Consider the following 12,427-nt stretch of genomic DNA (forward strand, 5'->3'; position numbering starts at 1 on the left):
GGAACAACAACCCCCACTGTCACAAGTGTCTCAGTGAATAAGCCAGTTATCACAACACAGCAATTATCCCCTGCCACAAGTGGCAGCACAGCAGTAGATTTATGTACTTTACAAGCAGTCTCTCTGCTTCCAGGGGAGCCTCCACAAAAAATCCCCACAGGGGTATAAGGCCCATTGCCTGAGGGGACTGTAGGACTAATCTTAGGAAGATCAAGTTTAAATCTAAAAGGAGTTCAAATTCATACTGGTGTGGTTGATTCAGACTATAAAGGCAAAATTCAATTGGTTATTAGTTCCTCAATTCCTTGGAGTGCCAGTCCAGGAGACAGGATTGCCCAATTATTACTCCTACCTTATATTAAAGTTGGAAACAGTGAGATAAAAAGAACAGGAGGGTTCGGAAGCACTGTTCCGGCAGGAAAGGCTGCATATTGGGTAAGTCAGGTCTCTGAGAGCAGACCTGTGTGTAAGGCCATTATTCAAGGAAAACTGTTTGAAGGGTTGGTAGACACTGGAGCAGATATCGCCGTCATTGCTTTAAATCAGTGGCCAAAAAATTGGCCTACACAAAAGGCTGTTACAAGACTTGTCGGCGTAGGCATAGCTTCAGAAGTGTATGAAAGTATAATGATTTTACATTGTTTAGGGCCAGATAATCAAGAAAGTACTGTTCAGCCAATGATTACTTCAATTCCTGTTAATCTATGAGGTCGAGATTTATTACAACAATGAGGTGCGGAAATCATTATGCCTGCTCCATTATACAGCCCCACGAGTCAAAAAATCATGACTAAGATGGGTATATACCAGGAAAGGGATTAAGAAAAATGAAAATGGCATTAAAGTCCCAATTGAGACTGAGAAAAATCAAGAAAGAAAAGGAATAGGGTATCCTTTTTAGGGGCGGCCACTGTAGAGCCTCCTAAACCCATTCCATTAACTTGGAAAACAGAAAAACCAGTATGGGTAAATCAGTGGCCGCTACTGAAACAAAAACTGGAGGCTTTACATTTATTAGCAAAGGAACAATTAGAAAAGGGACACATTGAGCCTTCATTCTCACCCTGGAATTCTCCTGTATTTGTAATTCAGAAAAAATCAGGCAAACGGCGTATGTTAATGGACTTAAGGGCCGTAAATGCTGTAATTCAACCCATGGGGCCTCTTCAACCCGGATTGCCCTCTCCGGCCATGATCCCAAAAGACTGGCCTTTAATTATAATTGATCTAAAGGACTGCTTTTTTACCATTCCTCTGGCAGAACAAGATTGTGAAAAATTTGCCTTTACTATACCAGCCATAAATAATAAAGAACCAGCCACCAGGTTTCAGTGGAAAGTGCTACCTTAGGGAATGCTTAATAGTCCAACTATTTGTCAAACTTTCATAGGTCAAGTCCTTCAACCAGTTAGAGACAAATTTTCAGATTGTTATATCATTCACCATATTGATGATATTTTATGTGCTGCAGAAACAAGAGACAAATTAATTGACTGTTACACATTTCTGCAAGCAGAGGTTGCCAATGCAGGACTAACAATAGCATCTGATAAGATCCAAACCTCTGCTCCTTTTCATTATTTAGGGATGCAGATAGAAAATAGAAAAATTAAGCCACAAAAAATAGAAATAAGAAAAGACACATTAAAAATATTAAATGACTTTCAGAGATTGTTAGGTGATATTAATTGGATTCGGCCAACTCTAGGCATTCTTACTTATGCCATGTCAAATTTGTTCTCTATCCTAAGAGGAGATCCAGACTTAAATAGTAGAAGAATATTAACCCCAGAGGCAACAAAAGAAATTAAATTAGTAGAAAAAAAATTCAGTCAGCTCAAATAAGTAGAAGAGATCCCTTAGCCCCACTCCAACTTTTGATTTTTGCCACTGCACATTCCCCAACAGGCATCATTATTCAAAATACTGATTTTGTGGAGTGGTCATTCCTTCCTCACAGTACAATTAAGACTTTTACATTGTACTTGGATCAAATAGCTACATTAATTGGTCAGACAAGATTACGAATAATAAAAATGTGTGGTAATGACCCACACAAAATAGTTGTTCCTTTAACCAAGGAACAAGTTAGACAAGCCTTTATCATTTCTGGTGCATGGCAGATTGGTCTTGCTGATTTTGTGGGAATTATTGATAATCATTACCCAAAAACAAAAATCTTCCAGTTTTTAAAATTGACTGCTTGGATTTTACCTAAAATTACCAGACATGAACCTTTAGAAAATGCTCTGATAGTATTTACTGATGGTTCCAGCAATGGAAAAGTGGCTTACACAGGGCCAAAAGAGCGAGTAATCAAAACTCAATATCAATTGGCTCAAAGGGCAGAGTTGGTTGCAGTCATTACAGTGTTACAAGATTTTAATCAACCTGTTAATACTATATCAGATTCTGCATATGTAGTACAGGCTACAAGGGATGTTGAGACAGCTCTAATTAAATATAGCATGGATGATCAGTTAAACCAGCTGTTCAATTTATTACAACAAACTGTAAGAAAAAGGAATTTCCCATTTTATATTACTCATATTCGAGCACACACTAATTTAGCAGGACCTTTAACTAAAGCAAATGAACAAGCTGACTTACTGGTATCCTCTGCATCCATAAAAGCACAAGAATTTCATGCTTTGACTCATGTAAATGCAGCAGGGTTAAAAAACAAATTTAATGTCACATGGAAACAGGCAAAAGATATTGTACAACATTGCACCCAGTGTCAAGTACTACACCTGCCCACTCAAGAGGCAGGAGTTAATCCCAGAGGTCTGTGTCCTAATGCATTATGGCAAATGGATGTAAACATGTACCTTCATTTGGAAAATTATCATATGTTCATGTAACAGTTGATACTTATTCACATTTCATACGGGCAACCTGCCAGACAGAAAGTACTTCCCGTGTTAAAAAACATTTATTATCTTGTTTTCTGTAATGGGAGTTCCAGAAAAAATTAAAACTGACAATGGACCAGGTTATTGTAGTAAAGCTTTCCAAAAATTCTTAAATCAGTGGAAAATTACACATACAACAGGAATTCCTTATAATTCCCAAGGACAGGCCATAGTTGAAAGAACTAATAGAACACTCAAAATTCAGTTAGTTAAACAAAAAGAAGGGGGAGACAGTAAGGAGTGTATCACTCCTCAGATGCAGCTTAATCTAGCACTCTATACTTTAAATTTTTTAAACATTTATAGAAATCAGACTACTACTTCTGCAGACAACATCTTACTGGTAAAAAGAACAGTCCACATGAAGGAAAACTGATTTGGTGGAAAGACAACAAAAGTAGGACATGGGAAATAGGGAAGGTGATAACCTGGGGAAGAGGTTTTGCTTGTGTTTCACCAGGAGAAAATCAGCTTCCTGTTTGGATACCCACTAGACATTTGAAGTTCTACAATGAACCCATTGGAGATGCAAAGAAAAGCACCTCCACGGAGACAGAAACACCGCAATCGAGCACCATTGACTCACAGGATGAACCAAGTGATGATATCAGAAGAACAGATGAAGTCACCACGCACCAAGAAGGCGGAGCTGCCGACCTGGGCACGGTTAAAGAAGCTGACACCGTTAGCTGGAAAAAGCCTAGCTAGCACAAAGGTGACACAAACCCCAGAAAAAATGCTGCTTGCAACTTTAATGATTGTATCAACGGTGGTAAGTCTCCCCATGCCTGCAGGAGCAGCTGCAGCTAATTATACCTACTGGGCCTATGTGCCTTTCCCACCCTTAATTCGGGCAGTCACATGGATGGATAATCCTATTGAAGTATATGTTAATAATAGCGTGTGGGTACCTGGTCCCACAGATGATCGTTGCCCTGACAAACCGGAGGAAGAAGGAATGATGATAACTATTTCCATTGGGTATCGTTATCCTCCTATTTGCCTAGGGAGACCACCAGGTTTAATGCCTGCTATTCAAAATTGGTTAGTAGAAGTAGCTACTGTCAGTCCCACCAGTAAATTTACTTATCACATGGTAAGCGGAATGTCACTCAAACCACAGGTAAACTATTTACAAGACTTTTCTTATCAAAGATCATTAAAATGTAGGCCAAAAGGGAAACCTTGCCCCAAGGAGATTTCCAAAGAATCAAAAGGTTTAGTTTGGGAAGAATGTGTGGCCGATAGTGTGGTGATATTACAAAACAATACATTCGGAACTGTTATAGATTGGGCACCTCGAGGTCAATTCTACCACAATTGCACAGGACAAACTCAATTCGGTCCTAGTACACTAGTGAGTCCAACTGTTGATAATGACTTAACAGAAAGTTTAGACAAACATAAGCACAAAAAATTACAGTCTTTTTATCCTTGGATATGGGGAGAAAAGGGAATCTCTACTCCAAGACCAAAAATAATAAGTCCTGTTTTTGGTCCTGAACATCCAGAATTATGGAGGCTTACTGTAGCTTCATACCGCCTTAGAATTCGGTCTGGAAACCAAACTATAGAAACAAGAGATTGTAAGCCATTTTACTCTATCAACCTAAATTCCAGCCTAACAGTTCCTTTACAAAGTTGTGTAAAGCTCCCTTATATGTTAGTCATAGGAAATATAGTTATTAAACCAGACTCCCAAACTATAACTTGTGAAAATTGCAGATTGTTTACAAAACAAGACAAAAACAAGAAGAGCATTGTCAATAAGATCAAAAGATAGGTCAGGCATAGTAGCTCATGCCTGTAATCTCAGCACTTTGGGAGGCTGAGGCGGATGGATCACCTGAGGTCAGGAGTTCGAGACCAGCCTGGACAACATGGTGAAACCGCCTCTACTAAAAATGCAAAAATTAGCTGGGCGTGGTTGCGGGCGCCTGTAATCCCAGCTACTCAGGAGGCTGAGGTAGGAGAATTGCTTGAGCCCAGTAGACAAAGGTTGCAGTAAGCCGAGATCCTGCCACTGCACTCCAGCCTGGGTGACAGAGCAAGACTCCATCTTAAAAAAAAAAAAAAAGGCCGGGCGCGGTGGCTCAAGCCTGTAATCCCAGCACTTTGGGAGGCCGAGACGGGTGGATCACGAGGTCAGGAGATCGAGACCATCCTGGCTAACATGGTGAAACCCCGTCTCTACTAAAAATACAAAAAACTAGCCGGGCGAGGTGGCGGGCGCCTGTAGTCCCAGCTACTTCGGAGGCTGAGGCAGGAGAATGGCGTAAACCCAGGAGGCGGAGCTTGCAGTGAGCTGAGGTCCGGCCACTGCACTCCAGCCCTGGCGACAGAGCAAGACTCCGTCTCAAAAAAAAAAAAAAAAAAAAAAAAAAATCAAAAGATAGACTTGAACCAACTCAAGTGCCATTAAGTAGTGGAATGGGCGAGTCAATTATGTGACCCACAACTTCACAGAGCAGCATGTTTGCAACAGGCTCAGGCAAAAAAACTCAGAAATACACCCTCTCAGCATAATACTAATGGTGTATTAATGGTAATATTCTGTTACTAAAAATTCAAAAGTGGCAAAATTCTGCTTTGTGACAAAGAGATGACAAAGCTACAAAGAACAATAAAAAGAATAAAAACTTTGATCACCTTTGCGTATCAAAAATAAGTGAAACCGGCAGGCACGGTGGCTCACACCTGTAATCCCAGCACTTTGGGAGGCCAAGGTGGGCGGATCACGAGGTCAGGAGATTGAGACCATCTTGGCTAACATGGTGAAACCCCGTCTGTACTAAAAACTTCAAAAAATTAGCCGGGAGCAGTGGTGGGCACCTGTAGTCCTAGCTACTCAGGAGGCTGAGGCAGGGGAATGGTGTGAACTCGGGAGGCGGAGCTTGCAGTGAGATCGCACCACTGCACTCCAGCCTGGGCGACAGAGTGAGACTCTGTCTCAAAAAAAAGAATAAATAAATAAGTGAAACCAAGGAAACACACCAGAACTGCTCAAGGCCTATTTATTTTTGGGGGTGGTACGTCTCTGAGTATTCACACTGTTATTATTTTGACTCGGCATAAAACAGCTTATTTGAAGAACTCGATTTCCTTCTCCAAACATTATCAAACCGTTCACTAAGGTTCCAACCAGCTAATTAAAATCCTAACACCCAAATCACAGAATAAAATTCTTATATGTAGCCAGGTGCAGTGGCTCACGCCTGTAATCCCAGAACTTTGGGAGGCTGAGGCAGGTGGATTACTTGAGGTCAGTACTTTGAGACCAGTCTGGTCAACATGGTGAAAACTTGTTGTAAATAAAAAAAAAAAAAAAAAAAAAGCAGGGTGTGGTGACATGTGCCAGTAGTTCCAGCTACCCAGGAGGCTGAGCCAGGAGAATCTCTTAAACCTGGGAGGCACAGGTTGCAATGAGCCAAGATCGCGCCACTGATCCAGCCTTGGCCATAGAGTGAGATTCTGTCTGAAAAATACACAAACAAACAAGTAAATTCTCAGATGCATGGGAAAAGAGCAATTCCACGGCAGCAAGATTCTATAAAAAAACAAAAGGGAGGCAGCTCAGGTAGGCAGCCTGCCTCACCCACAGCTCACAAGGAAACCCACACTCCAATAGTTACACACTCCAATAGTTACACATTTTCAAGTTTAGGAACCACTTGGACCGTGGAGACAGAGGCCAGGCTGGCCCACTCCTAGGTAGTGTGTGAGGGAAATGTGAGCAGCCAGAAAATTACTTCTGGGACTTCCACACACACCCTGCTGTCCCCTCCCCACACTGTGGACACAGTCCTTCCACCAGGGTCTCAATGTCCACCAAAGACCACTCACTCACTGAGTCAGTGGAAGGTTCTGACCTATGCTGTCTTTTTGTCTGACACCAAATGTGTGGTGCTTGCTGAACACCAACCAATTCTCCAGCACTAAGCAGTTATGTAACCATTGAATTCAGAAACCATCCAGAGTTAGCAGAGACTCCACAAGTTCCTGGTTCACCCAACACAGCTCCACTCGGCAGATGCAAGTCAAAGCCTCAGGGGCCACCTGTACTTCTCAGCAACTGCATCTAGACCTGGGTCCTGTACAACACCCTCCTCAAGTTCCATAATTTGATAGAACTACCCACAGTTCTGTTACATTTACTCGCTTACTATGAAGGATACAACTCAGGACCAGTCAAATCAAAGACACGGATAGAAAAAGAGTAAGGGGTGTGGAAAGGATATGGGGGTGGGTGGGTCATCCTGAAAATGGCTATGATTCATGAAATCCCCCATCCTTTGTGTTGTGCAAGAGCATCTTACTGCAATGAAACACCCTTCGCATTATGACTTAGATGGTGCCACGTTTCTTACCTATGACAAACCAGACACAGACTAGAAATTCCAGTATTTACCTCACAAACCATTAGTTGAATAGTTTTCTCTTTAGTGATCAGTCAAAATGAAATATCTATTAACCAAAGCATGCTTCAGTTTCTCTCCTTCCTCCAGGTCCCTGAACTTTTTTCTTTTTTTGAGATAGTCTTGTTCTGTAGCCCAGGCTGGAGTGCAATACCATGATCTTGGCTCACTGCAACCTCTGCCTCCCTGGTTCAAGTGATTCTCATGCCTCAGTCTCTGGAGTAGTTGGTGTTACAGGTGTGTGCCACCATGCCCAGCTAATTTTTATATTTTTCATAGAGATGGTGTTTCACCACGCTGGCCAGGGTGGTCTTGAACTCCTGACCTCAAGTGATCTGCTCGCCTCAGCCTCCCAAAAGTGCTGGGATTACAGACATGAGCCATCATGCCCAGCGGCCCCTGAATTTTTGACTGACCTCTTCTAAGCCTATATACAAGAACATTTTATGTATTTATTTAATATTTTTATTTTTCCTTACAGGTTCAGTACCTAGACTTTTTTGTTATGACCTATTTTAATGACAAGCTGACTTCAAGGTCTAGAATTAAAAGTTATTTCTTACCTAAACCCACATTTGTTTCACTAGAAATGTCTAGGAAAAGCCCCATGATAATACTGTCACTTGTGGAGGGCATCACTGACTATTGCATCTGCCTGTGGATCCCTAGCTTTCCAGGGCTCTGAGGTTCTCTCAGTATAAAGGGTTCCTCCCATGGTCAACATGAGTAGCTGGCACACCTGCAATGGGGGCACCATGGGAAGAACCAAGTGAGCTTTTTTTCTTTTTTGGAGACAGAGTCTTGCTCTGTCACCCAGGCTGAAGTGCAACGGCATGATCTCAGCACACTGCAACCTCTGCCTTGCAAGTGTGAGCTATTCTTGTGCCTCAGTCTCCCAAATGGCTGGGATTACAGGCATGAGCCACTATACCTGGTTACTTCTTGTATTTTTAGTAGAGATGGAGTTTTGCCATGTTGGCCTGGTTAATCTCGAACTCCCAACCTCAGATGATCCACCCACCTCGGCCTCCCAAAGTGCTGGGATTACAGGTGTGAGTCACCCCTCCTGGTGTGAGCTTTCAATAATCACTCTGTGTAGGGTCATGACTCAAACAGGCACCAATGTTGCTGACTTCCAAAATTAGTGGCGTTCCTGGCATATGAAGATCCTTTGGGACTGTGCTCCAGTGTCCTCTTTGGGGTGCTCCTTGGGCTCTTTGTGAAACATCAAGACACCCCCATATCCAGGCCAATGTCAGGCTCTCCAGTGTGTCCTGTTCATCACCCTCACCCTGCACTTTGTCACTGTCATTGGCCATTCCAACACTGTGCTTGCATCCTGTGGAAAGTCACATTTGGGATCAAGTGAACTGTGTTGTTTCTACTTTTTGGTGAAAAGTATCAGGGTGTATTTGGCCTTCAAGGGAGAAGGATGAGGCAGGGGTTGGATTCAGGTGCACCCAACTCTTTTTTTTTCTTCTTCTCTTGAGAGGAGTCTCGCTGTGTCGACTAGGCTGGAGACTGCAATGGTGTGATCTTAGTTCACTGTTATCTTTGTCTCCAGGTTCAAGCCATTCTCCTGCCTCAACATCCTTATTAGCTGGGATTACAGGCACACACACCACTATGCCCAGCTAATTTTTGTATTTTTAGTAGAGACAGGGTTTCACCATGTTGGCCAGGCTTGTCTTGAACTCCTGACCTCAAGTGATTCACCTGCTTTGGACTAGCAAAGTGCTGGGATTACAGGTGTGAGCCACCATTCCTGGTCAGGTTTCACTGCCTTGTCTTCCCTGCTCTGAGTTACTTTGTGTGATCTGACAATCAATGATTCCACCCTTCACTGATGTGGATACATTATCTGGGACTGGGTATGTCACCTCCACACACAGAGGGGGTTTGGTCAGTGGCTGATGCTGCATCCTGTGGTGCCTGGATTTTGAACTTAGGGAGTTTTAAATAACCGTTTCTGAAGAGCAGCTTCATTGGCACCTAAAAGGAAGTGACTGAATTGGTCTATGCCATCACATGATATAGATAAGAAACTTTTCCATGTTGCTGTTAACTTCACACTGCTGAGATAAGCAGGCTGTTGACAAGTTAGCATCAATAGCACATTATCAGAGAAAGACAGGCTTGTATTTTGACAATTTACACAAATTTATTAGCCTCCTATGACTCAGTAAAGCAATTTGAAAAAATACAGCTTTATAAGGCATAAATGAATTCATGTTTTAACTAAAGTACTTTCTGGTAAATAGTGCCCATACATTTTAGGAAATATTTTAGTCTTTAGAGCATAAGTAAGGCAAAAACGGGTCCAGGAGTCTACAGATGACCTCCCCTCAACACAAGGCCAAGTCTTTTTTTTTTTTGTTTTTTTTGAGACACAGTTCTGCTCTTGTTGCCCAGGCTAGAGTGCAACAGTGTGACCTCAGTTCACTGCAACCTCTGCCTCCTGTATGCATGTGGTTCTTTTGTGTCAGCCTCCCAAATAGCTAGGATTACAGGAGCATGCCACCACACCTTGCTAATTTTTCTATTTTTAGTAGAGATAGGGTTTGATCATATTGGTCAGAATGGTCTTGAACTCCTGACCTCAGCCTCCCAAAGTGCTGGGATTACAGGCGTGAGCCACCATGCCCAGCCAAGGCCAAGTCTTTTACTGTTGGAGAGACATGATGCTCCTCAGTGACCACGATGGATCAGGACAAAAACAAGAGCATTTTGAAACTATATTTCTAAAGGAAATAATATATTTAATTAATATTTATTTTTACTTACAAGTTCAGTACCTAGACCTTTTTGTTATGACCTATTTTAATGACAAGCTGACTTCAAGGTTTAGAATTAAAAGTTATTTCTTACCTAAACCCACATTTGTACATAAAAATATATAGAGGAAAACATATTTCAAATCATAAACATGGCCAAAAGTTTTCTCTTCTTACTAATGTGACTTGTAATTCTCATACATCTCACAGTTATTTATGGCTTTTGGTCATCTTTATCACTATGGTATATTACACCCTTGCTGACAGCAGGTATGGCACTGCTGGTTTTGGGGAAGAAGGCACTCAGAAGTACATGAGCTAACTATTGGTATTATGACTGAATGAAAAATAGGGTTGCAGCTGGGCACGATGGCTCATGTCTGTAATCCCAGCATTTTGGGAGGCCAAGGCAGGTGAATCATGAGTTCTGGAGTTCAAGACCAGCCTGGCCCATATGGTGAAATCCTGTCTCTACTAAAAAATACAAAAAATTAGCCTGGCGTGGTGGCACACGCCTGTAGTCCCAGCTACTCAGAAGGCTGAGGCAGGGGAATTGCTTGAACCCTGGAGGCAGAGGTTGCAGCTACCTGAGATCATGCCACTGCACTCTAGCCTGGGTGACAGAGTGAGATTTTTTCTGAAAAAAAGAAAGAAAAGAAAAGAAAGGAAAAGAAAAATTAGGGTTGAGATACAAATTTAAGTACATAAGCATTAAAAGTAAAATTTCCGAGGAAAAAGATGCCTGGCATTTTATCCACATGGTTATACTGACTCACAATGTCCAAATTCAACAATTTAACAGTATAAGGTTGACCTAATACATGACACCAATGGAGTATTTTATTATAGCTTTTTTTGGTTTTTGAAACAGAGTCTCACTCTGTCGCCCAGGCTGGAGTGCAATGACGCAATCTTGGCTCACTGCAAGCTCTGCCTCCTGGGTTCACACCATTCTCCTGCCTCAGCCTCCTGACTAGCTGGGCACCCGCCACCATGCCCGGCTAATTTTTTGTATTTTTAGTAGAGACGGGGTTTTACTGTGTTAGCCAGGATGGCCTCGATCTCCTGACCTCGTGATCCACCTGCCTTGGCCTCACAAAGTGCTAGGATTACAGGCATGAGCCGCAGCACCCAGCCTTACTATTATAGCTTAATCATTTAAAAATAACATTTGTTAGTATACAGTTATTATAAACAGTTAATTGTTTACATTCATTATGTGTATTCAAAGAATCTTGTCAGGTCTGAATGCTTTCCCACACTGCTTACATTCATAGGGTTTCTCTCAAGTGTTAGTCCTTCCATGGATTTGAAGGTGTGAGGCTGATCTGAAGGCTTTCCACATTGCTTACATTCACAGAGCTTCTCTCCAATGTGAGTTCTTTCATGGTATCGAAGGGAACTAGAAGAAATGAAGGCTTTCCCACACTGCATACACTCATAGGGTTTCTCTCCCATGTGAGTCCTTTCATGATATTGAAAAGAAGTGGAAGAAATAAAGCCTTTCACACATTGCTTACATTGATAGGGTTTCTCCCTAGTGTGAGTTCATGATACTGAAGAGAACTGGAAGAAGTGAAAACTTTGCCATATTGTTTGCCTTCATAGGGTTTCCTTCCAGTGTGAGTCTTTTCATGTCTATGAAAGGAAGTAGGCAAGCTGAATGCTTTCCTGTATTCTTTACATTCATAGGGTTTCTCTCCAGTGTGTGTTTTGCATGTATTCAAAGGATCTTGGCAGATCTGAATGCTTTCCCACAATGCTTACATTCATAGGGCTTCTCTCCTCTGTGCATCCTTTCATGTACTTGAAAAGAAGAGAAATTATGGAATGCTTTTCCACATTCCTTACATTCATAGGGTTTCTCTCCAGTGTGTGTCCTTTTATGAATTCAAAGATTTTTGACAGATCTGAAGGCTTTCTCACATTGCTAATATTCATAGGGTTTCTATCCAGTGTGAGTCCTACAATGATTTCGAAGGTGTGAGGTAGATCTGAAGGCTTTCCCACATTGCTTACACTCATAGGGGTTCTCTCCAGTGTGAGTCCTTTCATGATATCAAAGGGAAGTGAAAGAAACAAAGACTTTACCACATTTCTTACACTCATAGCGTTTCCAGTGTAAGATTTTTCATGTATTTGAAATGACTTGGCAAAATAAAAGCCTTTCCCACATATCTTACATTTATAAGGTGTTTCTACAGAGTGCATTTTTTTTTATATATACATTAAGTTCTAGGGTACCAGTGCACAACCTGCCGGTTTGTTCCATATGTATACATGTGACATATTGGTGTGCTGCACCCATTAACTCATCATTCAC

General features: G+C 41.8%; 1 pseudogene; it reads right to left on the reverse strand.

The window, feature by feature from the left end:
- Window positions 1-11,120: 11,120 nt before the first annotated feature.
- Window positions 11,121-12,427, reverse strand: LOC115899043 (annotated as a pseudogene).

Source organism: Rhinopithecus roxellana, chromosome 8, assembly GCF_007565055.1.
Source record: "Rhinopithecus roxellana isolate Shanxi Qingling chromosome 8, ASM756505v1, whole genome shotgun sequence".
NCBI classification, from domain to species: Eukaryota; Metazoa; Chordata; class Mammalia; order Primates; family Cercopithecidae; genus Rhinopithecus; species Rhinopithecus roxellana.